The sequence below is a fragment of the Triturus cristatus genome, chromosome 11 (assembly GCF_964204655.1).
Source record: "Triturus cristatus chromosome 11, aTriCri1.1, whole genome shotgun sequence".
Lineage (NCBI taxonomy): Eukaryota > Metazoa > Chordata > Amphibia > Caudata > Salamandridae > Triturus > Triturus cristatus.
Genome location: NC_140594.1, coordinates 716,704,452 through 716,731,951, shown reverse-complemented (window position 1 = coordinate 716,731,951; position 27,500 = coordinate 716,704,452). Strand labels below are relative to the sequence as shown.

Genomic DNA, 27,500 nt, shown 5'->3' with positions numbered 1-27,500 from the left:
TCTTCATAATGTAAAACGGTAATCCCAATATTATCCTATGGGAGAGAAATGCCTTGACTTGCACTCTGCGCTCTGGGTTGCCCAGGGCATGCCCTCTGAGATGTCCAGGGACTAACTTAGGGGCGACTTATATGTACAAAAAAGGAAGACTTAGGCCTGGCAAGAGGTTTTTCATCCCAGGTCAAAATGACAGCATAAACAGCAAACACAGAGATTGCAATGGCAGACCTCAGCCATGGTTAGAGGGCTACTTAAGTGGGTGGCACAATAAGTGCTGTAGGCCCACTAATAGCATTTAATTTACAGGGCCTGTGCACATGCAATGCACTTGATTATGGACTTATAAGTAAACGTTATATCTTAATAGGCTCACAGCAGAGTATTTAGTACTTTGCTGACTGTGATATCATCTTCAGGACTTTTCATGCCTAAAGGAAGTATTGTTGCCCGCTATGATGGCTTCATGAGAGGAAGGTATGCTAAACAACCTAAGTTTGAGGAATCTGGTGAGAATGATGTTGAGTCGATATGGGATTATGAAACAAGAGAAGAAGGGTCCAAAGAGCCATGGAATTTGTGATTCAGATAGAGAACCTTGAGAGCTCTCCCCCTCACCTTAATATATATGTTTTGGCCCCAGGGGATGAGGTCCCCGAGGCCCAAAGGCCAACCCTGTGATGCGTCGCCAAAGGCTGTGCATGGCGTGGGGTTGGCTGAATGCTGGGGGTTGAACTAAGGCCAAGCGTAGCATGGGGTTGGCTGCCTTAGGGGAGGTCGGCCTGTGGGCAACCCCCCGTGCTGTAAAGGCCAAAGGCTTGTGCAGCAGGGGGTTGGGTCTGTGTACGGTAATAAAATAATACTTTAGTTTAAAAAAAAAAGAAATTCACTAAAACAAATGAAGTGTAAAGTAACATTATAGTTAGGTGACGTGTTCAGTAACAACGGAATGTTTTAAACCCTAAAAATCACAGAAGTTTAAAGTTATAGCTATCTCAAGTAATTATAACTCATGCTCTAAGGTAACTATAACTCATCCCTTGCCATGCACTACTAATGACCCCAAATATTACATCACTTATGACATCTTCCATGACATCATTGATAATATCACTTCAACATTTGCAATGAAATTATTGAGGAGACAACTGTATGTGCTGGGACGCAAGTTATAGTTACCTTAGGTTACGAGTTATAGTTACTTGAGATAACTATAACTAATAATAAACTTCTTTATTCGATTTTTACAAATTGTAAAACCATGAAAGGTACATTTCACACACAAAAATATACAAATATACAATAAAAATGATAATCATGGGAAATAGTTACACAAATCCAAAATCAGGTGTTTTACAGAAAGCAATTCTTATGTTTTCGATGGCATTTTGTCTTACAGATTTTTCCTGTGTTTTACAATACATTTTAGAAAATTGAGAACGCAATAACAGACCAGTTCAGATTCTAGCAGTTGAAGGCGTAACATGGCTGGACGACATTGTCTAAATCCCCACTGCTTTAATAAAGGAAGTAGCCAAACTATAAGTTGAGAATTTCTGTGTTTTTTTATAGTTTAAATCCTTGCATTGTTATTGAACATTTTACCTAACTGAAACATTACTTTAAACTTTGTTTTTTTCAGTGAATATTAAAAAAAAAAGCTTTCTGCCCCAGCAACAATTTCAACTATACAGATATCCGTATTGATTTATTTCTATTCATTACGGAGTTAACATTGCAAAAACTTTTCAAAATGAATGAAATGAAAATAAGAAAGACATTTTAATTACATCTAACTCTGCAAACAATGATTGCCAATTACAAGATATCGATTCTATTTACTCCATTCACGAGCTAGAACTCGAAGCGATCAGGAGAACGGAGAATGTGAGTGAAACATTGAGAACTTTTGGATTCACAGTGGCTCAAACAAGCACAAAAAACCCAAGTATACATATACTCCCAACATTCCATATGGTAACACAGAGTCTTTTCATAATGTCATACAACATGAACTGATGGAATTAAATAAAACCAATGAACGATACTCATGCCACAACATCACACAAAAACAAAGAAAGCATTTAGCTATGGATCCATACATTTCAATTAAGCTCTCTGATAAGGGCAGAAATATTGTGGTATTTAATATGGAAGATTACAGAATTGAAGCCCACTGCCAACTAGGAGATGTGGAATGTTATGAGGTTATATCATGGGTGGATTACAGACAACCCATTTGTGCATACCATAATATGCTACAAAAATGGCTCTTAGAAGATCTTTTGGACCTGGATGAATTTAGATTCTTGAGAGAAGAGCATCCCAAGACACGCTGTATATACTTTTACCCTAAGGTTCATAAAGATGCCCTACGGCCATCATGGAGTCCTATAGTCTCATCTAATGGTGGCTTGTTAGAGAACACTGCAATATATTTGAACAAATACCTGGCAACATATCTGAAAAATCTAAGACCATACTGTCAAGACAGTACTGACTTTCTTAAAAGAAATTATAATATCACTTGGGAAAATACTTACAGCATGATTGCCATAGATGTATGTGCATTATACACGAGTATAAGACAGAGTCAAGGAGTAGATGCTTGCATGTATTAATTCAAAAGTAGACCTATGTCTCTGTATAATCATACCAGTATGTTGCAACATATGATGACTTATTGTCTAGCTATCAACATATCTTTGATTGAGACCATATTGTAACCAAATGAATGGGGATAGTGATGGGCACCTGCTTCCCTTCCTTCTTCACAAATATATTCCTTGGGTGGTGGGAGGAGCAGGTGGTCTGGGTAGAGGGGATGATAAGTGTACCTAACATATACCATTATGGATTTGTTACATTGACAATGTATTCCTAATATGGGATGGAGATACTTCTTTAGCTGTAGAATTAATTGTTCAATTGGGCAAGAACAACTTGAACCTGAACTTCACCTATAACATCAGTGATAAATATGCAGAGTTTCTGGACATCGCTCTTTATATGAAAGACAATAATCTGGGTACTACCCTACATAGGAAAGCAACTGCTGGCAACTCTGTGTTGCAAGCACGTAGTCACCACCCAAACACCCTAAAGTGGAGTATTTCCTATGGGGAGCCATTGAGGGCCCGAAGATGTTTTAGTCAGGAACAAGACTTCATAAAGGAACAAAATTGTATACTTGACAGAACTAGGGAACGAGGATATCCTGGTAGAGTTCTACAACAGGCACAGAAAAGAGTACAGGGATTGAAGCAGAAAGAGGTTCTCTTTCGGAACAAACAGATGCAGACTAATAAGAACAGTATGAAGGGAACAACGTCCCGATTTATTACAACCTTCAACAGGAAATCAGGGAAGATCAGAGATGTGATGACTAAGCACTGGAATCTATTGAATGCAAATCCAGTAACAGGAAAGGAAATAGCAGAATGTCATACCATCACATACAAGAAAAACAAGCCATCAGGAACAGCATTGTACAAAGCTTTGCTCAACCCACTAGATCCACCTGGCCAGCCTTAGTAGACTTCAACAAATGCAGTGCATGCAAGGCTAGGAAAACAACCAAAAATACCTTAGCCAGGAAGGGTAGTCTGCCGATAGGTCTGTAGCTGCTAGGAATGGCTGGATCGAGGTTTGGTTTTTTTAGGAGTGGAAGAATCGATGTTATTTTCCAAGAGTCAGGGAAAGTACCTGAACAAATTATCTCCTTATATACAAAGGGTAGTTGTTCACTGACAACCTCAGGTACCAGGTGCAGTATTTTAGGAGAACAGGGGTCGGATGGAGCCCCTGATTTGGACGTTTTTACCATCTGGATAATCTGTTCTGTGGAAGGAGGGGAAAAGTACGTAAACGGATTGGGTGGGAAAGGAGCTATAACTGCTAGAGGGTTCCCAGATGTTGTTTCATCACAGTCAGTAAAGGACTTGTACACAGTCTTTCCTTTGTCTTTAAAAGACTGAGCCAGTACGTTACAAATTTCGGCACTGTTTTCCATCCTTGGTGGCTCTGGCAGTTTAGCTAGGCTTTTAACTGTAGCGAAGAGCTCCTTACTAAAGTTCTTTGCTTGTAAGATTTTTGTTGAGAAGTATTTACTTTTTTCTCCTATTACCAGTTTCTTGTAGTTTGTCAATGATTGTGCGTATTTTTTCATAAGGTCGTAATTTGCTCTCCACTGCCTCTCTATCTTTCCACATATTTGTTTCTGAGCTCTTAATTTGTTGGAGAACCATGGTTCGGAGGGATTTTTCCACCTGGTGAGAAAGGTCTTTATCGGTGCTAGTGGGTCAACTGTGGTTTTACTCCAGGTGGCGAGCCTGTGAGCAGCCGTATTGGCATTGGTGTTAAGGTCTGGCTTTGAGCAGGAAAGGGACACTTGCAGAGTGACTGGTTCAATGTTACCCCAGTCACGACCTTTGGATGTGACATGAGGTTTGTACGGTCTCAAGGAGTGTTTATCAGTGCTTAATGAGAACATTATCGCTTTATGGTCTGACCATGGGACAGGCAACACTTCATAAACCGTCAAGGATGAGCTTAAGGTGAAAATGACACCTAAGGTATGCCCTGCGTCGTGAGAGGCATGCTCAACTATCTGTCTCTGGCAGAAGCTAGCCATGGCATCGATTAATGAGGACGTATTGTGGTCCTTCTGTTTTTCAAGATGGAATTGGAAATCGCCTAACACTTTGAAGTCTGCTGCATCAATACTAGATTCTTCAAAAGGGCTAATGGCATTCAGAAAGGTGGTCCTTGACCTAGGCGGTCTGTATAGGAGAAGGCCCTTAAACGTATAGTTTTTACTTAGCATGATCCAAAAGGATAGTGCTTCGCAATCTTGGAAGCGTCCTGCTATGGACCCTGAAACTAGCAAATCATCTCTGAAGATAATTGCTAGCCCCCCACCCCGCTTGTCTGCCCGATCTGCTCTTAGAATCGAGTAGCTTGCAGGTATTGCTAAGCCCAGCTCTGGGTCGGATTCATCCTCCCAGGTTTCAGTAACAAATGCCTAACTATAACGTCCCTGCAACCTTTGGTCTTTCTTAGTGAATTTTTAAAGTTTTTCAAAATCTATTTCCTAACTATAACGTCTTTGTAACCTTTTGGTTTTCAAGTGAATTTGTAAGGTTTTTCAAATGTTAATTTCTAACTATCACATCTATCTAAGCTTTGAGGTTTTTAAGTGAGTTTTGAAGGTCTTTTTTCATTGTATTTTGTAACTAGAACGCCCCTCTTACATTTTATTTTTTAGTATAGATATATATGTTGAATCTTTTTTAATTGTATTTTGAAACTATAACATCTTTCTAGATTTTTTTTAAGTTTGTATCATTTTGTAAATTGTATACAAAAAACGAATAGGTTTTTATCTTAATACTAACTAATTAAAAGTTTTTTATTTCTATATTTTGTTATATGCTGTAATTTGTGAGAGTGATTGTATGGTGGCATGCATTACTGTGTAATAAAGTGTATCTATACTTCATTAAGTGTTTGATTGTATGTGTGAATAAAAGTAGTTGAATGTAAATATTTATTTTATTTAGTGCATAAGTGTAAGTGTTTCTGTAATGAGTTAATATTTTTTTAAACAACACTGTGTTGTTGGTTGTATACAGTACCATAGAAGATTTTTTTTTAATTTAGCAGTTGCGTTCCCCTACACTACTCTTCGCGTATGGTATGCAACTCCGGCACACTGTAACCATTAATACTATATATGGATAGAATCTTATAGTATTTAGTTTGAGGTTAGAGGATTATTACTATAGTAAATACAAAAATACAGGATTGAATACATATTATATTTGTGGTGATTTTGATTGATTTCAGAGATTCGCGACGTGTCGTACACCATTTCCGTTCCTTTTTCCAGAACCGCTTAGGGTACACGGCTCAGATGTAATGATGGCACTATTAACATACATATATGTATGGATTTGTGTGGTTTACTTTCACCGTATAGTAATACTAATACACCAAAAAAGTATGATTATATCAACTGTCTGAGGGGGTCTGTGAGTGGGTGCATGAGTCTCTGAGTGGAGTTGTCAGAGGGTGTGGGAGTGTCTCAATGGGTCTTGAGTGAGTCTGTGGCAGTCTGAGTGGGTATGTGAGTGGGTGCATTAGTCTCTGAATGGGTCTGTGACTGGGTATATGACTGTGTTAGAGGATCTCTAAGTGGGTGCATAACTCTCTGAGTAGGTCTGTGAAAGGGTGTGTGAGTCTTTGAGTGCATCTGTTTGTGAGTGCTTGAGGGTCTGAGTGGGTCTCTGAGTGGGTGAGAGACTCTCTGTATGACTCTGTGAGTACATGCATGAGTCTCTGAGTGGGTCTGTGTGTGAGTGCATGAGTCTCTGAGTATGTCAATCAGTGAGTCCATGAGTCTATGAATGGGTCAGTGAGTGAGTGCATGAGCCTATGAGTGGGTCCGTGACTGAGTGCATAACTGTCTGAGTGGGTGTGCCACTGGGTGCATGAGTCTGTAAGTGGGTCTCTCAGTGGGTGTTTGAGGCTCTGATTGGGTCTGTGAGTAGGTGTGTAACTGTCTGAGTAAGTGTGTGAGTGGGTGAATGCATCTGTGAGTGGGTCTGTGAGTGGATGTGTGACTGTGTGAATCTTTGAGTGCATGCATTAATGTATGAGTGAGTGTTTGAATACATATATATTTTTATTTATTTTGGTGAGGTTCATGACTCCACAGCGAAGTTACAGGGGTAGCGCTGAGCACCATAATGGGGTCACGACTCTGCGCGTGTGACAAAAAAAACTATTTACATTATAAAACTAATAACAAGAACAATATCCTCATGAAGACAGGGTACTTCAACCCTGACCCTTTCCACATTCTTTCTTGTCAACAACTATACCTCGGGACCGACACCCATTTAATAAAATGGCAGGCCTTTTTTTTTATTTTTTAAATTGGTTTCAGTGGGCTCGTGCCCCCACCGTGACATTACACAGGGACCTGCACTGAGTGCCGTGATGGGGTCGTGACTCCATCCATGTGGAGAAAAAAATGACTCTATGCATTGTGAAACTCTAAGACACTCCTATAATGCACTCCTAGGGTCAAAATACTCCAACCCTGACACCTTCTGTGCTTTTCACCATCTAAAACAATCCCACAGGACCAACTCCGCTTCATCAAATTGTGGCCACAAAAGTTTCCTCAGCTTGTGGCCAGTCAATAAGAGCACTCTTGCTGCACCGTAGCCCCGCGTCAGAACCTTGAACCCTTCGCGTCCCTATAAACACAACTGGGAATTTCTTTAAGTTACCCCACAACTACTGAACAGATTTCAACATTTAACAAAAAGGGCACTTTCTGGACCAACAGCTACCTTTCTGCCAAATTTGGTGTAATTCTGTTCAGCAGTTCAGGCTGCAGCCGTTTCTAAAGTTCCTATGGAAATTAACATAGGGGAAAAGCGGTTTTGCCCCCCCTTTTCCTCGGCCCCCGCTTAACAGATCACCCTAAAACTATCAAGATAGCAGCTGAAGTGAGCATTGAACTAGTTTTGAAAATTTCGCAAGGATTCATCAAACTACGCCAAAGTTATTGGCGAATGGAAAAATGCTCTTCTTATGGAAACAACATACTAACTATAACTACCTACTGGCAACCACCATATATATATACTGTGTGTGTGTATGCGCATGTGTGTATATATATATTTTACCTACTGGCAGTCGCCAGCAGGTAGTTATAGTTAGGACCTATTTTCCATAGGAAATCCGCAACATTCTATTTGGAATAACGTTGGCGTCGATTGATGAATGTTCGCAAAATTTTCCAAACTTTTGGCCAGCTCTGGTCCGCTCCTACCCTGAAAATTTCGCGGTGATTTGTCAAGCGGGAGCCAAGAAAAAAGGGGAGTCCCAAAACACATTTTCCCCATGCATTTTCCTATAGGACCTGTTGACGCAGCTACAGCCCGAAGTGCTGAACGGAATTACACCAAATTTGGCTAAGAGGTAGTCCTCAGTTCAGACTCGTGCCTTTTGCTTAAATGGTGTAAATCCGTTCAGTAGTTCCTGAGAAAATCAAAAGTAAAATCACACATATATCTGGGCGGAGCCTAACCACACATCTCATCGTGAGATCTGATTGGCTGTCAGCACTTCATCCAAGAAGTGTTGGCAGCCATCTTGGGACCAATATACATGATAGCACCTCATTAAAAAGCATTGCAGTTAATAGAAGGTTTTAAGACTTTAGTTACATTATAAATCATTTGTTGATGGTACCATACTCATTTTAGGAGTTGTGGTGTGTTCTAAGGTGATTTTACCATGTGAAAAAGCCTTCTGCTGTGATATCATGAATCATGTTTGAGAGAAAACTATTTTCTCATGCTTTTCCCACAGAGGTTTGGAAGGTGATCTTTAAGCTAAACTGAGAGCATATTTTCTATAAATTCACATTATCTTTCACAGTCATTTGAGAATGAAGTCTGACATTCTCAGTAAAACATGTACATCCAACAAGGGCAGAGACTGTCAGTTGATTCCTTGGTGTTCTACTGCAGCTTCCCAGAGTGTTCTAAAGAACAACTAGAGCGCTAACAGTCCTACTTATGACAAACGTATGGCACACCTGAAGCCATCTTGGTTGTAATAAAGTGGTAACTCTTAAAATATTTAATTTAAAAAGGAACAAAATGAGGGGGTTCATTTTGCCATAGAAAGTATGATTAGTGCTGCAGAAAGAAAAATTAGCGCACATTTTGAGTGACTTCTCAAATCCTCTTCTATTTCATTAAAAAATTCTGACATGCAGACTGACACATGCACTTTCAATACCAGCAGCAGACTTCCCTGGTGAGCAGTAGCTTTACTACAGTGATCTAATAAGCAACTACAGTGCTAACATTCTGAATTTATGGCAAATGTGTGACACATCTGAATGCCTTCTTGATGGAATCAAAGTAAAAAAACTGAAAGTATTTCCTACTGAGGAGACTGTAGTAAATGAGGAAATTAGGAAACATCATAACAAATACGTCTCCCAAAAAGGCCACCAGAGACAAAAGAGCCCAAATGTAGCCCAAATATCACCCAGATGTAGCCCAAGTATAGCCCAATGACAGAATGTCCCAGAGTGTTCTAACGAACAACTAGAGTGCTAACAGTCTTACTTATGACAAAAGTAAGGCACACCTGAAGCCATCTTGATTGGAATAAAGTGGTAACACTTAAAACATTTAATTTACAAAGGAACAAAATGAGGGGGTTCATTTTGCCATAGAAATTATGATTAGTGCTGCAGAAAGAAAAATTTGGGCACATTTTGACTTCTCAAATCCTCTTCTATTTCATAAACAAATTCTGACATGCAGACTGAAACATGCACTTTGAATAGCAGCAGCAGACTTCCCTGGTGAGCAGTAGCTTTACTACAGTGATCTAATGAGCAACTAGAGTGCTAACATTCAGAATTTATGGCAAATGTGTGACACATCTAAATGCCTTCTTGATGGAACCAAAGTAAAAAACTGAAAGTATTTCCTACTGAGGAGACTGCAGGAAATTAGGAAACTTCATAACAAATAAATCTCCCAAGATGGCCACCAGAGACAAAAGAGCCCAAATGTAGCCCAAATATCACCCAGATGTAGCCCAAGTATAGCCCAATGACAGAATGTCCCAGAGTGTTCTAACGAACAACTAGAGCGCTAACAGTCTTACTTATGACAAAAGTATGGCACACCTGAAGCCATCTTGATTGGAATAAAGTGGTAACACTTAAAACATTTAATTTACAAAGGAACAAAATGAGGGGGTTCATTTTGCCATAGAAATTATGATTAGTGCTGCAGAAAGAAAAATTAGGGCACATTTTGACTTCTCAAATCCTCTTCTATTTCTTAAAAAAAATTCTGACATGCAGACTGAAACATGCACTTTGAATACCAGCAGCAGACTTCCCTGGTGAGCAGTAGTTTTACTACAGTGATCTAATGAGCAACTAGAGTGCTAACATTCAGAACTTATGGCAAATGTGTGACACATCTGAATGCCTTCTTGATGGAACCAAAATAAAAAACTGAAAGTATTTCCACTGAGGAGACTGCAGTAAATGAGGAAATTAGGAAACTTCATAACAAATAAATCTCCCAAGATGGCCACCAGCGACAAAAGAGCCCAAATGCAGCCCAAATATCACCCAGATGTAGCCCAAGTATAGCCCAATGACAGAATGTCCCAGAGTGTTCTTAAGAACAACTAGAGCGCTTACTGTCTTACTAATGACAAAAGTATGGCACACCTGAAGCCATCTTGATTGGAATAAACTGGTAACACTTAAAACATTTAATTTAAAAAGGAACACAATGAGGGGGTTCATTTTGCCATAGAAATTATGATTAGTGCTGAAGAAAGAAAAATTAGGGCACATTTTGAGTGACTTCTCAAATCCTCTTCTATTTCATTAAAACATTCTGATATGCAGACTGAAACATGCACTTTTAATACCAGCAGCAGACGTCCGTGGTGAGCAGTAGCTTTACTACAGTGATCAAATGAGCAACTAGAGTGCTAACATTCAGAATTGATGGAAAATGTGTGACATATCTGAATACCTTCTTGATGGAATCAAAGTAAAAAACTGAAAGCATTTCCTACTGAGGAGACTGCAGTAAATGAGGAAATTAGGAAACTTCATAACAAATAAATCTCCCAAGATGGCCACCAGAGACAAAAGAGCCCAAATGCAGCACAAATATCACCCAGATGTAGCCCACATGTAGCCCAATGACAGAAGTGTGCAAAACACTTATTTTTTGTGTATTTGCAGTTTTATATAGTGTAGACTTGTCAGGTATTGGAGTGCTTTACACAAGCATTGGTTACATCACACAAGATCAAATTCATTTTGGTTGTAGATATGGGGAGATTAAGTGATTTGACCAGAATCACAGAATGTTGAGCTGAAGCAGAAACTCCAACCTGGTTCCCCAGTTGCAAAGTCTGCAGCTCTGGAAGTAACACCACATACTCTCCCCTAGGTGCAACATTTAATCAAGTGGTCAACTGGATAAAAAAACATAAAGATTACAAATAATTTAAAAGTTCTTTGTCGCTATTTGAAAACTCAGAAAATATGTCCTCATTTTAGTTTTTTAGAGCACTAACCATAATTTTGATGCAAGTAAGACCCTCTCATATATGTAATTTTTAAAGGAAATACTCTGATTACATCAAGATGACGTCAGGCGTTCCACACTTTTGTAATAAATATAGAATGTTAGCAATCTAGTTGTTCATTGAGATACTGTTGAGAGGCAGAGGCCAGGGGCACGGACTCTGAAAATTGAAGGCAGGTAGGAGAGTGCAAATGCAACAAATTGACCACACTGGGCAGGCAGGAAGGGCAGTGGCAGCACAACAGACTATGGAGGGCAGTAGAAAGGGGGGCAGGGGCAACAAACCAACAAAACAGGACTGGCAAGAGAGGCTGTGGCAATATAATAGACCATTGTGGGCAGAAGGAAGAGGCAGTGGTAGTACAACCATACATGCCAACGGACCCGTTTCAGCCAGGAAACGTCCAATGTTTTTAAGCTCAAATGGGCTTTATTTGATCTGTCTCCTGTCTACAATCTCCTCTTTTTCAATGTAACTCAAAGGGGAAAAACAATACCCCAGTTTTTTTTCAAAATCTCCCTCTTACCAAGTTCAAAATGTTCGCAAGTATGGTACATTGGATCATGGTAGGCAAAAGGAATTGGGGTAGGGACATGGACTCGGATAACAGAGGACAGGAGGGGCATGGAGAGGTGCACCAAACTGACCCTACAGGGCAGGCATCAGGGTTTGCAGCAGCACAATACACTACACAGAGCATGCAGGACGGGAGTGCAGCACAACAATCCATAGAAAGCAATAGGGAGGGGACAGGACCATGCACATGGACAACAGAGAACAGAGGGGAAAGAGGCCATGGTAGCTAGCTGACCATAATGGATAGACAGGAGAGAAAGCTGCAGCATAACAGACCATAAAGGGCAGGAGGGACGAATCAGGGGCATTACAATGGAACAGACACGCCAGGAGGGAGGGAATAGGGGTCTGCACATGGAAACAGAGGGCTGGGGGCAAGGGGGCAGGGCAGGAGCAGCAAGATGACCATGGAGGTCAGGCAGGTTGGGCACTAGAAACAAGACACACCATGGAGAGCAACAATGAGACTATGATGACATACACACAGACCATGGAGGGAAGGTGGGAGGGGGTCAGGGGCAGCTAGCTGACCACACAGGGAAGGTGGGAGGGGCCATGGCAACACAGAAGACCATGCATGGCAAGCGGGAGGGTTAGTGGCAGCAAAATGGCTATGATGGGCAAAAAGAAGGGTGCAGGGGCATTGACAAAGGACCATGGAGGATAGACGGGAGGGTCAGGACCTGGGCACAGACAAGAGAGTTCAGGGGAAGGGGCCTCACAACAGACCGCGTGGGGCAGGCAGGAGGAGCAGTTGCAGCACAACAGACCAGGGAGGGCAGAAGGGTGTGGCAGTAAAATGGACCATGGAGGACAGGAGGAAGGGGATAGGGGCATGGCATGTGGACAGGCAGGGTGGAGGTGGCAGGGACAGGTTACAGTCATCTGACAATGCTAGGCAGGTGGGAGGGGAGTGCAGCTCAACAGAACACTCAGAGTAGATAGGAGTGGCAGGTCCATGGAACATGGTGGGCAATAAGGATGGAGCAGGGGCATGCACAAAGACATCGGAGGGCAGGGGGAAGGAGAATAGGGGCAGCAAGCTAAGCACAGAGGCTAAGCAGGAGGTCAATGATGGGCCATAGAATTGGGCAATGGAGGGCAGGAGGAGTGGACTGGTACATCATGCTAAATGGAGGGCAGTGGCAGCACATCAGACCATGCATGGCAGGAGGGAGGAGGCTAGTCCATGGATTCAGACAACAGAGGATAGGAGGAGGTGGATGGGGCAGCAAGCTAACTGTTCAGAGAAGGTGGGTATTAGGAAATTTATTGTTTTTAAAATGTTTGTCTGTGCGAACTACTTAAAATATGAACAAGTATGCAGCATAATCTCACTTATATTCAGGAAGAAGAGGACGTTTGTGACTGTGACTCTGTGCTCACTTGGCAGAAACACCCCCTGACCCTCCACCCCCCATTGCAAAATGTAATGCCTGTGAAAAGGGTAGGTGGACGCAGTGTTATATAGAACATAGTCCTGAGAGCACGATTGAAAATGAAAACTAGATATAGTATATGGTATAAACTATGCACCAAAAAGTGTGATATAAGATGAACCGGGGCGTGAAATATAATATGCAATACATTGTGCGCAATGACAGATTCATTGGAGAGCCCGAGATAGCACAGGCACTAGCGTGTGCTATGCGATATGCGCCTTGGAGTGTAATATGCACAGGGCAGTGTTGTGTAACCTAACTAGTCTCTAAAGTTGTAATATAAAATATGTGCTGGGAAGTGTAACGTTGCATATGCACTGTGACAAAGATATGGATCCCAGATTGTAATGTGTATGGCATAGCGCTGTGCGTTATGACATAGGCATCGAGGAAGGCACGTTAGATGGGGCAATATAACCCGTGCGAAGGCAAGTGTGGCATGACATATTCACGGGGTGGTGTTACAGTGCAAATGGGCTAGAGAGTGTCATAGCATACGCACTAGCTGGTGGAATACAACACAGAGGTGTGAGGCACTCGGCGGGCAGTGGTGGGTGTAACACAGCATTAGGCTCAGCCAGGAGCATGCTGTGACTCTCAAGTGAGGTTCGTCTCCTTTCCAGAGAGTAAAATAAAAAGTATTACACATCCGGCGGTGGATGTGTGTTTCATTAACCGTGAGGGGGTTTCTTGCATAGTTTGGTCGAATTTTTGTCGAATCCCCTTTGAATGGCTTGGTGTGCGTGTATATTAAATGTGCCCGTCAATTGCTACCCATGTTTGTATAAATACACGACAAGGGTGTCTACTTGGAGAGTACCCACCGGCGGGGCGCCGGGATAAGGCACGGTAGGGCGTCAGACACGTCAGAGCTTCACTAGCGGTGTAAATACATTCCATGTGGATTCATTCTATGCATAGTCGCCTTTTAATGAATATCACGCAAATCATCATGGTGATAGGTACATACGGTTTGTCCAGCATGTCCTAGGTGTTTCTATAAATATATATATTTTTTTAATAATAAAAAACAAAGGCCAGTCCCGGGGGATGGGGGCTGGACTTTTCACTCGTACAAAACGTACAAAAAGTCCAGCTAACTATAACGCCCCTGAAACCTATGGTTTTTTCAGTGAATTTTTAAGGTTTTTAAATGCTAATTCATAACTATAACGTGCCTGAAACCTATGGTTTTTTCAGTGAATATATATACACACACACACACACAGACATTAAAATTAACAAGCATTTGCAATGCAATAGGTCTCTTATTTAAGTGAGTTTGAGCGATTGACATTGCAAATAATAATGCCTTTTATTTTTGTTTTTGTTTTAAAAACATAAATAAAAGGCATTGTTATTTACAATGCCAATAGCTGAAACTCTCATAACTGCGAGACCTATTGCATTGCAAATGCTTGTTTTTGATTGCTGCTGATCAAGCCTAACACTCATAAAGTGAAACATTTCTTTACAGTGGTCCATAATACTGTCAGTGCTCCCTCCACATTTAAACTCCAATATTACCACCTTCACCTATCAAATGGATGTGCGCTATCTGTCTCACATAAGTGTTTTATCTTCGGACTGTTGCATATATACAGAAAACGTTTTACAAAGCTTTAGTAGAAAATAAACAAGTGATCCCACACCGCCACTCACTCGGTGGTATATGCTCTGAGTCACTGATTTACTGTCACACGAAAGTGGTGAAAGGCACATTGTTGCACTCTAAGATGCACAAAGCAACATGTTTTTGCACACTGTCCTTCATTCAGACACACACAATCAGAGGCAGACAAGCTCACTGTCACTTTCTCAGTGTCACGCCAGTGATGGGACAGGCACATTGACGTTCACAGTAAAACACACAGTGATACGTTTTAAAATACCACCAGACAATTACCCACACAGTCAGGTGCACACACTGACAGACATAATTACGTGCAACGTCATCGATTCATCGTCAAATTGGTGCACAGAAAGACACAATGACGTAGTCAAAGACAAAAACTGCAACATATATTGGCACAGTAACACTCACTAAGGCACACACGTAACAGCATACTTAAGGAGATGAACTTGCTCACCATAATTGGCTAAGCATAACCCTAGTCGAGTGAAAGCCTTAATGACGAAGTCCGAAACATACACAGGGATAAGTTTTTGAATATTACCATTCATTCTGAGAGACCCTCAGACGTACACTGAGAGACCCGAACATGCACACCGGTATTGTCTTACTGACACACCAGAGGAGTCAAAGGCACAGGGCTGCAGTTTGAGGCACTCACGGAAATAGATATTTACCCTCTGTCATTCACTTTGACATACACAGACTGGAACACATTTATGAACCTGAAGATGCTTACCCTTCTAGACTCAGCGGCACGCCAGTTGAATGAAATGCATGCAGACATCTGCCAAGTCGCAAGCAGGTATATCTTGTTCTTCAGCATCACTATCTCAGACACATTCAAAAGGGCACAGACACTCTGAAAGACACACAAATGTAAACAGCATCATGACAACTACAATGTGTGGTTACCTAAATAACAAGTGGTGGAAAAAAGAAAGACCTGACTTTCAAGAAGAGCTTTCACAATGCAATTAAAAAAGAAAAACAAGCGCTAAAGCACAAGCGCGGCCCCGCGGTGCAAAAGTTAACTGTTAACTGAGAGGGGGAGCAGGAGGTGAGCCTGCGAGTGGTGCGCGCGCACGGGCCTGGAAGAGCGACGGCTAAAGGCCCTGAGAAGAAATCCAGATGGCGCCTGTGCGCATTACTGTGCGCGTAACCACACGCTCTAGGCCACACAAAAAGCTGTGGTCAGCTTTTTAAAGCCCACTTACTAAAAGTCTCGCCAGAGCAACGCATGCGCTGGCTCAGGCGAGACCTAGAAATGGGGTTGGGGTCAGAGTGTTTATAGGAAGGGCAGTTTTTTGCAAATAATATTGGTGCAGTTCGATGAATGTGCACAAAACTTTCCAAAGAAAACAGTTCATCCACCTCAGCTCCTTCATGGAAAGTTTTGCCCATTTGTCAAGCTGGGTGCAGGAAAAAATGGATCTAAAATGTTGATTTCCCATTGTAATTCCCTCAGGAACTTTGTTTTCTGTTACCGAAAAACATGGCTGAATGCAATTACACCAAATTTGGTAGGAAGTTAGAACTTTACTCAGAATGCTTACTTTTTAGTGATTTGGTGTAAATCTGTGTGGCGGTTTTTTAGAAATGTGTTTTTAAACAGGTAATTGGGTGGGCATGAAGGGTTAAAAAGTCTGGGCTGTTGGTCCTGCAGTAACAGAAATTAAAAAAATTGTGCCCTCTTGTCTAATGGAAGTTTTTCTCACATCGGCCATTTCAGTACTTACGTACCACGGGAGCAATCTGATTCATTGGCCACAACTCAGAAGAAATTGTGCGTGGTACTTGTTTCCTGAAAATGTTTTTAAAATATGGCATAAGGGCGAAGAGTTCGGACTCCCTGACCACCCCTGCACTGCTGAAAAGGACTCTGATTTACCTCCAAAGTGGCATTTTTTATTTTGCCATTGATACTGTGGCTCATCGGCTGGACCCAGCACAGCACTCTCATAAGGTACCACAGTACTCCTGTGGGACCCGCCACTCAAGCTTCACCTCCATGGTAGTGTCTTGTGGTCCTATTGGGGTCAAGTTTGCATGGTGGAAGCCCCAGAAGTATAGTGGTGCCTGAAAACAAAATTAAAAATAAAACGTGGGTTGGTCACCCATGGGTGGCCTCTGACTGGCCCCTGGGACCAATGCCCCCACTGCTCATGGCCAAAAGCTGTTTATAGCAAAGGTTTGGGTGCCCGTGTGGGTTGGGTGCTGGGCCTGGCAAGGTACCAAGCCCTGCATGCAACTACCCCCTACAACCTGCACACAGCCGAAGTCCATGCGCAGGGTGGGAGTTTTCTGAGTATGATTAATAAAAATATAAATTCACTGAAAAAAACAACGGACAAAGTGACATTATAGTTTGGTGTTGAAGTGACTATGACTTGTAACTGAATTAACTGAATCCCCCTAGACTGCTGAGATGCATTTTTCTACTCTGCAAACCCTAGGAATTTATTTTTTAACGCAAGAGCTAGGGACATACTATTAGGTCTCCGAGCTAGGTGATTTTTATGTGGGTCTTCAAGTGAGAGAGTTGTGTAATTGTGCTAGTATGCAGATTCTTCTAGTGGTGCAGGAAGGGGGTGGCCACTGCTCGTATTTACATTCATGCGTGTGGAAAACATAAGTTCTGGATCTTCAACCAATTCCTGTGTTTCCGATAAGAGGCATGGATTTCATATTAATGAATCCCTATTCTTAAATACTCAGATATAGACAGCTGTACACATGTTTGTATTTTCACACCCAGCTGTAATAAAGGAATATTTTGAGAGAGGGCTGTTGCAAGGAAATAAGATTCTGTCTCCCTTTTTTATGGCATTAATGAAAAACAATAAGTTTCTGCAGCCATATAGGTACTCTAGCAGGTGGTGTCCTAAAAGCTACCTACAATTAAAGAGGGGATGGGGCGTGCGTCCTCCCCACCGACCTTCTTGGGCCCTGGAAACCCAATCCCTATGGCCTAATATTACAAGCATTGAAAATGCAATAGGTCTCGCCTTTGATTAAGTTAAAGCCATTTGCTTTGCTAATGGTATTGTATAGCAAAGCAAAAGGCTTTAACTTAATAAAAGACGAGACCTACGGCAAATCCTGTTTAACACTAGTCAACTGACCCGTCAAACCCCAATATTGCATGAGTCAGAGTGGAAGAGATTGTGAGACACTTAAGAATTTGCTAGAGTGCAAGAAAGAAAATTAGAACCATGATAGAATGTTGAAATCCAAAGCTGAAATGCCTACATTCTATTACCTTGTAGAAAATTACACCTCAACATATGGTCTTTCTGGAAGTTGTTAGATGCTAGGAATTGGGTACTCAAGAACACAGCAGCCACAACACGGACTATTGTGACCATCTTTAACTATACCACAGATTTTAAGGCTACGTATCACACTAACTAGAAGAAAAGGTGCCTTATAGGTCGTTGACAGAGATGGGTTGCATTAGAGGTATTCTCTCTCATAAGTAAATTTGCATGTCAGTCGGTGACAACTAAATAAACATAAACAATTATTTCTTTAAACAACTGTATAGTTCAACTCAAGCAAACATAACTAATAGCACCTAATATTAAGTAAAGCAGTTGACCAGGCAAAAAATGAAGTCACCAACATGAACTCTATAATTAAAAAATGATATATCCCAAAAGCCCGTCCGTGCCCTTTACACCCTGCCCTATTAATCAAAAGGATCCGAAGTATGAGGACATGCCACTGCAACTCGACGTTGGATGGTCAAGATGTCGGACCCTCTGATCACAAGTTTTAAAATGTCATGTCCCAATATGAGCAGCAAGAAAGTGCCAAACAGCACGGCCCAGCACAAGATTTAAATAGCCACGGTGAAGCAAGTCCCGGGCACTGCCCAGAGAGGTCAGAACTGTACACTGCTTGTCCCGGCTACAGACTTCCTCTATGCTTGACGTAAATGAATAAGAAACATGGGTAATACACGTGGTCGAGATTAATTCAATCCATGTCCGGACAATAAAAGAGCACCATCCAAAGCACCAGATGGAGTCTCACAAAGTTTTACAGTCTAGGGATTTCTGTTCCAGCTGTTGAAAGAGATATGACAGTCATATGTGGAATCAAGCTCCATACGAGTAGACTAAATACATGTTAAAACGTTTTTATTTTCATTCAAAAAGTGTTTTCCTCAGACTTTGATTTAATTAAAACGATTACTTGATCATCGGATGAGAAACGAAAGGCTTTCCCAAAACCGGGGCCGCAACAGGGCCCGCGGAAGGAACCCAGTGTATAGATGACATGTGTAGTGAACTCAGCCGCAGCAGCCGGCAGGCCAGTGTTCACTCTCTGACCCAAGAGGGCTGCTGGCACCAGCTTGTGCGGGGGCGGGGTGATGGCAGGCATGCGGCGATACTTTAGGAAAGCAGATAAACAGGGACAGACAGCAAGAATTGGCTGGATCGCTATAGCGAGGATCGATTACATCAACTGCAAGGACCACCACTACCGGCTATAAAAGAAACAGGCCTTTTGGTGGGGTCGGGGTAAGACCCCTCCGCTACTAAATTTAGTTTAAGAACGTTCCACGAAACCCACACTGTGCCTGTATATGCTTCCCCGTAATAATACCGGGCGACGGGGGTTGGATGACCCTCCCACTCGCCCCTGTCTCCAAATCGCGCATGCTACCCCCTCCTCCTATCGGCTAATGAAGACTCACCGGTTCCACGGCCGCCATCTTACATCGATCTGCTCGTGCACACTACGGACCAGGACACCACAGCATTCAAACCAGGTTGGTTTGAAGCAACCCACGTAACATACAAGGCCGTTGCAGCCGTGGCCGGGGCGCGTGCGCGGCGCGCAGACTACTGGGTATTGTAGTGCCCAGCGCTTTCTATTTCGCCTCCTGTTGCATTCCACTTCCACACGCTTATCAGAGAAGGGTGACCTGGCGTGCGATCCAGGCGTCATAACGTTAAAGCGCGAGTGGTGGAGACGTCAGGGAGGCTGGTGTGGGTGATGAATTAAAGAGGCGACAATGTTTTTTTGCCAAGAGTGAACGTGAGATGGTTTCTCAGGAGAGATATAACGTGGTTGAGGTTCCGAACCCGAAGTGATCCGGAACAAAGTTAAGCACGCCATTTAAAGAATATAAAACACAGCCCATAGCAATTCGTACCGGGCTCGGTAAAAACCAATACCAGACAAAATCTGAAATAACCATAGGTCTGACACATATTATACCATATGCTGAAAAACTTTAAGGAGGGGGATGGTTACTAATTAGAAGGTGTACTAGGGAAATCTTGGTTGTGAGTACTGTTTTAAGATGGCCGCTGCGCACACAGGTCTTGAATTCGGAGTAAGAGCGGGCCATCGTTTGTTTTTAATGTAATCGTCTGTGACGTTTTGTTTGCCTTTTTCTGCCATCCCACTTGGACGGCCTCGCCTGCCAAAAGGTTTCTTATCTTTATGGGGCCATGTGTTTGACCCCATAAAGAAAAGAAACCTTTTGAGACGCAAGGAAGGCAGACGAGCCCGTCCAAATGGGACGGCTCAGAAAGCCGAGCAAATACGTCACCGACACCTCTTTTCCAATGGCTGGCCACTGTTTAGCATAAACGGTGACACCGGCCAATGGAAAAGAGGGGCGGGCCTTAATGCCCCTTACAGAAAATCCCTCAAACCGTTAAATCTCGCCAGCGAGACTGCGCATGCGCGCAGCCTACGCCAGGCGAGACCTAAAGAAAGGGGAGGTGGCCATGCAGCACCCCTTCCCAAGCCTTTATAGCCCCAGAGAACCCATCCTCCAAGTCCATTCCTTATTTTAAAGAGGGGCCGTGTGGTCCCTACCCCGGACCATAGGCCCCAGGGACCCCATTCTCCAGGGCTAGGTAATTAATAAAGGGAGGTGGCATTGTTAGCCTCTCTCCCTGAGCCTAATTAGGTCCCGGGGACCCCATCCAGTGGCAGAAATATAAATAAAAGAGGAGGGGAGCTGTGCGGCTCCCCTCCCTGACCTTTATAGGCCCCGCAGAATTCAGGAATAATGCTATAGCAGTTCACACAGGAGCTGGCAACAATGAAATGTCCTCAGTTTTAGCATTGTGCAAGCCAAAATGTACACTGATTTCCTCTATTACACTGCCAGAACCGCAGGCCAAAACATACAACTTATATTTACACTAAAGCAGAAACAAAACTCTATTCACATACTCTTCAGTCTTGCATGCTAGGACTAATTCAGCAGACACTTTCGCCAGAATTATTTTCGTGGTTGATAGAGGAAAACAAATAAACGATACCATATGCTTCCAAATGCTCCGCTATCTTCCAGATAAACTTTGTCAGTACACGTAGTTTCAGTGATGCCAGAATCCTTTGTTTGAAGCATTGCTTGTAAGTAGGCGCTGGGTAAAACAGTCTCTTTGGTATCAGTTCACCCAAAAAACTTAAAAGATTGAAGCAAGTCTTCAGTGAACAGCAGGCTGTAAGTTTCATTCCTCAAGTATAAAAGTCACCCAGAGGTAACATAGCACAAGATAATTTAAAGCAGGTTAAATGTTGTCAACAGTCAAATGCCCACGAGCCTGAGCTGTGACAGAAACTTTTCAGCATTCAGTTGGCACAAGTACCAAAAGGCAGAGTGCTATGCTTGTTGAAGAAAATTGATGAATAGATGGTTGAAAACCCCAAACTGTAGGCTGACAGATGTAGAGACACACCGGTGGGGCCTTCAGGGCATTTCATTACCTCCAGGTTGCACATGTATAAGTTCAGTTTTAGTGTTAAGTCTCTTGTATAGTTTCAGATAATCGTCAGTTGTAAACTTCTTTCGTTTGCTGTTCCAGTAGCAGCCTTTTATTCTTTATACTAGGTCCTTTTTCCACTCGTCACCATTGTGGTGAATGAAGATGCAGTATAGCCAGTAGTACGGTGAAAAAGGATAAGGTTTATTCTCAAGGTAGGAGTCTCAGGTTACAGGTAAAGATGATACTAAGGAAGCCCCACCAGGAACAGCATCCTTGCTACTCAGCCCACGCACTGACACCCTCTCAAACCATGCAAACACCAGCATTCTAATGACATCATAGTCACTCTGGCTGAGCAGCGGGGAGATAACACTAAGGGGCGAATGCATGGCAAAGATGAAGATACCACATCGGCAACCTTATCCGCCAGGATGGTACCTTATTTTAAATGGGAGGGGGGCATGCACCCCACCCCAAGCTTTTTTGGCCCTGGAGACCCCACCCCCCAGGGCATGCATCAATTAAAGGTGGGTGCCCTGGTGCCCACCTGGGATACCCACAAACCAACACAGTGGAAGCTGCTGGGGGAGCCCTATGCACCCCATGGCCCCGGCCGGCTGGCCACCCACATAGTGCAGGAGCCGGCCTCAACCCCCGCCAGGAAGGAGCAGCTGCTTTTTGTATGCTGCCTCTGGGCGCAAGCAATATATGTGTTTTGTTTCACTGCCTGTATCAGGGCAGGCAAGGAAATAAAACACAAGTCTGCTCCCAGCTGGCGGAAGCATTTTTAAATCTCCCGCTGGCTAGGAGCAGACTTAGCTGCATATTTAGAAGCCCTCAGCAACACCGGAGCGTACCTTTTTCGGATGCTCCTGTTGCGCAGTGCCATTTTCCATATTTTTAAAGTGGCGCTAAGCCACTTTGCATGGCTTAGCGTCACCTTGTAAATATGTCCCTTTCTACCACAGTCCTCTGTGGCAGAGGGGTGTGCAATGGGTGTTCCTGTGGGCGTTTCACTGCCACACCCATTGCTTTTTGATGCTGCCCCAGATTTACAAGGCTGAGGCAGCGCTAAAACCTAACGTCATGAAATACCAGGCGTTAGATTTGAGGACAGAGGAGAAATTATTATTTTCTGCTCATTTTTTGCTTTTGTCATGTGTGCTGCATTCTGCAGCATACATGGAAGATTCAAATCGTCATTGTTGATTGTTTATTTGCAGGAAAGTGCCCCTTCCTGCACATGAACAATTGTCTCTGCAGTATGGGCACCCTTGTAACATGGCCGCAGGGTGCCTGCGCTGGCGCTAGGTAGCTTTTTTTGTGCCAGAGCTAGGGAAAACTAGGTCTAAAATAAACTCCCTTTGGGATACCTCAAATGCATACAACAATCATATCACACCACATTCAACATTCAACTATCACATATCACAGTAGCCAAAAAATTGTTTTATTTGGTTGGTTTAAAAGACTTTTCACGATTAAAATGTTAAAATACAATATCCACAAAAGATTTTTACAATGTAAAATCAAATCTATAGAAAAAAGTGCAAATCAATTATTGCAATTTCAAGTACAGCAATTCATCATTTAATTTTGTTGGTTTATCCTTTTCATCTGTTACCACGAAAAATGTATATGTTTCACAAAACTTTTATGACAAGTAGACCAAGAAGCAACTCGTTTCGGAGGTATTTAGCAGGTCCAACCTCCTTCTTCAGTTCCTTACTACAAATATCTCCCAGCACTTTTGTCACAAGTTTAGGCAGGTTAGCTTTCTTCACGGGGATACTTTCCTCCTGACAATATTCTTCAAAGTATTTGGCTACAAACAATGGACTGGAGGGGACAATTCTCCATTCCAGTGCGATCAAGTGTAGTGACAATTTATTGATGTCACAATATTGTTGCTACAGTTCCCTTCACTCCTAACTCATGGAAGGGGTCCGTCCGTTGAAGCCTGTGAGATGTTCGCCTGGTATATGCTGTCCACTAGTTATAGTGGGCACTTTGCACCAGTCCAAACAACCCCTTATTGATGATAGGTTAAAGACAAGCTTTATTGAAAGCTATCCTAGTGGTAGCTATGGAGAGAAGCCTCCAGGCTAAGTCTTGAAGGAATGTAAAGAAGCTTGTTTTACCAGTCTATAATCTCTTGAGTGGATAAATGAAAGGAGACCACACCAGATATATATATATATATATATAAAATATATGTATTAATTACTAAACACACCCCTCTAGTCTCTTTATGAGGCAGGAGGCAAAAGCACATAAGTTACACTTCAAATATTACACTAAAGTAGCACAAATACACGTTAGGCCCTAGGGGCGAGCCAAACCATATACTAAAAAAGTGGTATAAGAACCACAACTTAACTAGACACAAGGCCTAGAGCCTTTATAATCGCTGGAACCCCAAGGAACTACCCAAGGTAGGGACACAGGGGACCCACGGGGGCCGTGTGCAGTGTGAGAGCACAGCCGCGAGCTCCCGTTAGCGTCTATGGGGAAAGTCACGGTTAGATTTTTAGAGTTAAAGGACACTTAGAAATGGCCTGGGACCAAACCCTCTTGGGCTTAGACAGTTCTAGGGTCAACACCCATGGGAGCACCGGAGTACTTGAGTTACCTCACCCAGGGAAGCCGGCTGCTTAGGTGTCATAAGGTGTCGGGTCACGTCGTCGTTTTCAATGGGCGCTGACGAAGAAGTGCTGCTGCCGGGAAGATGCGAAGTGTCCGAAGAGATCCAAGCCTGGATTGGAGATGTGAAGAACCTGAAAGCAGAGGGGACAGAGTCTAGGTCACTTGCCTGTGACCAGGGGCACGATAGACGAATGCCCACTGATGTTGGGTGTTTCAGGTGAAGAAGGTGAAGCTTGACTTTTCAGCCACGAGGACCAGGAGGTGTCGAGGATAACCAGGATCTAGATTTGAGCTGTCCCACAAAAGATGTTGAGTGCTGCAGTGTCGGTGCCTGGATTGGATGCAACAAGACTTGGCAACAGCAACCCATGCAGAAAGGAGAAAGATGCTTTGGGGCGAACCAGCAAGGTCCTGGGGACTCCCCAAGCGATGGAGAGTCAGGGCATGTTGGACTTGGCCCTTCTGCCAGGTTCACCCCTAAACTTTTTGCCTTTCAATGTGGCCTGATGTTAGTTGTTTTAGGCCTCTAGGCACTTTTACACTGTGTCCCAGTGTAAAGTGCGTGCGCTCTGTGTTACATTTAGTGAGACTGGCCTGCCCTCCCATAGGAATGCATGGGGGATATGTGTGTCCATGGTAGTTCCTGATGTGAGAGGAGTGCAGGGTCAAGTTTAGTATGTGCAAACTCGCAAGAAGAAATGCTGCGCAATGATGTGCGCGGATTTATTATAACTATAGGAGAAGTGCCACTTCTAGAAGTTGGCACTTCTGTGTGCTGTGTGTCTGCCTGCCTGATGTGGAGTGCATGTCTGGCTTGTGATTGACAGGTGCTGGATGGTGTGGGGAATTCCAGGAGCCAGGATGAGTCAGACCAGTGGTGAATAGGGAGATCAGCAGCTAGATGGGAGGGAGGAGTTGCACCTGGGACCTGAAAAGGGCTGTGCCTTCCCTCCACAATGATGGCTCCGCCCCCTGTGGTGCGTCTGATGTCCCTAGCCTGTCCTGTGAATAGGGAGAGGGGCTGAGCAAAACAAAGTGCTCCATAACCAGTTGCATCTGGTTTTCCCCTTGCCCTGCACCTTGGTGACAAAGGAAACCTGTGTATAAAAAGGGGCTGTGACCCCATGAAAAATGTTCTCTCTCTATGTTCCTGACTTGAGGGGGGCCTGTTGCTGCTGGGCGCCAGGAGATACCACCACTGGGGACTGCCTCCCTGCTGGTGGGCCCTGTGAGCTCCTGGGCCCAGCCTTTGCCCCCCCTGCTTCCTGAAGGGCTTTCCCTGGACTTGGAACTTGGCCTTGTTATTGGGAGAAGCTCTCCACTTGTTCAACCCTAGACTTTGGACTCTAGCGCCCTGGGAGCGCTTTTGCATTTATCTTAACAGAGCACTTGGCTCTTTGCCAGCTCAGAGGAAGCGCGTTCCATGGCTGCCGGCAGCACTGAGCTGCGATCATTGCCGAGGGAATCCCGACGTAGGGATTCCCCCGCTTTTGCTGCCTCGATAGCGGGTGCCCACCCTGCATTGCCGCAGTTGGGGATTTGTTTCCAAAAGCGGGTGCCCACCCCGCTTATTAATCTTAATTGTGAGGGAGCCTACCCCTCATTTGCCCGTTTCACCGCCACGACCCGGAAGCCAGGCTGAGCGCCCGTGTTGTGGGCGGGGCAAGAAGCAGGAAGGGGACGGGAGCCTACCCCGCGCTCCTGTGCCCAAGGACGGACCTGGAAGCCGACGGGAGCCCACCCCGCGCTCCGGTGCACCCAGGAGAAACGAGCCAGCAGAGGAGTCCAGGCGGGAGCCCACCCCGCACTGGACGGTGACCAACGAAGGTGGGGCCTCCCGGCAGAAGCGGAGTCCGGCCGGAGCAGGGCTGCCTTGTTGTGGGCGGGGCAAGAAGCAAGAAGGGGACGGGAGCCTACCCCGCGCTCCTGTGCCCAAGGACGGACCCGGAAGCCGACAGGAGCCCACCCCATGCTCCGGTGCACCCAGGAGAAGCGAGCCAGCAGAGGAGTCCAGCCAGGAGCCCACCCCGCACTGGACGGTGACCAACGAAGGCGGGGCCTCCCGGCAGAAGCAGAGTCCAGCCGGAGCAGGGCTGCCGCGACGCGACCGAGAGAGAAGGCAGAAGCGCCGTGTCTGCCCCAGTCCCCGCCGCGAGAGAAGTGCTAACGGCAGGGAAGATAGCGGACAAGTGCTGCCGGTGAGTGGAGCTCACGAATTTCTGTGGCTGGGGGAGGCAGAATCAGAGCGGCCCCGTCTGGCAGCGGGCCGCTCCCACGTTGTTGAGCAGCTTCTGAGTGCTCCACCATTCGTGAGGTGCAGGTTCTGTACTTGTGGGGGGATATCTGTTTTAAGAGCCTGTGTGCTCCAACGTGGGGACCAATTTTGTTTCCACAGCCCCAGAGGGGTTCAGGAGCACCGCAGTGCCGGCCCCATATTTCCTGGGGGGCATTTTCATTTAGAGTCCCAGACCGGGGCTCAGGGTGCCCACGTTCATTTTCCCAGCTGCCCAGCACTTAGTGGGCAGCTGCAACGTTTAGGTTGTGCCCCTGTGGGCTTTTTCTTTGCTGCATGCGCAGCCAGCCCAGACATTCTGGACATTGGGCATCTCAACTCCTGTGAGAGGCCAGTTGGCCTGCGCCCGATTCAGTACGTTGTGCCCCCGATTGGGGCACACTGTTTTCTATGTCCATTTACTTCCCAAAATGCTTATGCTTGTGATGCCTACTGTAATGCCTATTGCGTGATATGTGATGCTAGTGAGGTGTTGGGCATAATATAGTTTTATGCCTAAGGAGGTTTATGCGCAAAGTGATGTATGCATCCACTGTTTTTGCATTGCAGGATCTCATGCTAAGTTCCTAACATTACCAGTAGTTACTGGTTGTGCGCTACATTTATTATTTGCTCTACATTTACAATTGGTGATTTGTGAGGATTCTGAAGGTGGTCCATTGGCCCTGTCTTGTGTAAACAGTCCCCTGTAAATTCTGCCTAGTGCCAGTTGGCACAGTGTAAATTATGTGATTATTATCTAATGTGCTTATTATAATACAAAGGCTATTTTTATATATAACCTTGTGTGGAGTTACTATTGTGCTGGGCCTAGGGTGTTGTTGCTGTGTGCACGCGCAAACGCTTTACACATTGCCTCCGGGATAAACCTGACTGCTCGTGCCAAGCTACCAAGGGGGTGAGCAGGGGTTATCTTTGGCGTGTAACTTCCTTGCCCTGACTAGAGTGGTGGTTTCTGCCTGGCTTTGGCGCAAGCCTTAGCCAACCAGAAATCCCATTTCTAACAG

At 44.1% G+C, this 27,500-nt stretch overlaps 1 long non-coding RNA gene across 1 annotated transcript in view; it reads right to left on the bottom strand.

Annotated features, from left to right (window-relative positions):
* The window catches only part of LOC146785366 (uncharacterized), a 245,642-nt gene extending 226,001 nt beyond the window's left edge, over positions 1-19,641 (bottom strand). The window contains exons 1-2 of the long non-coding RNA XR_014970626.1: positions 19,520-19,641; positions 15,554-15,676 (exon numbers count right to left, since the gene is read on the bottom strand). This is a non-coding gene — a long non-coding RNA (uncharacterized LOC146785366). The remainder of the gene's footprint in view (positions 1-15,553; positions 15,677-19,519) is intronic.
* Positions 19,642-27,500: the final 7,859 nt, after the last annotated feature.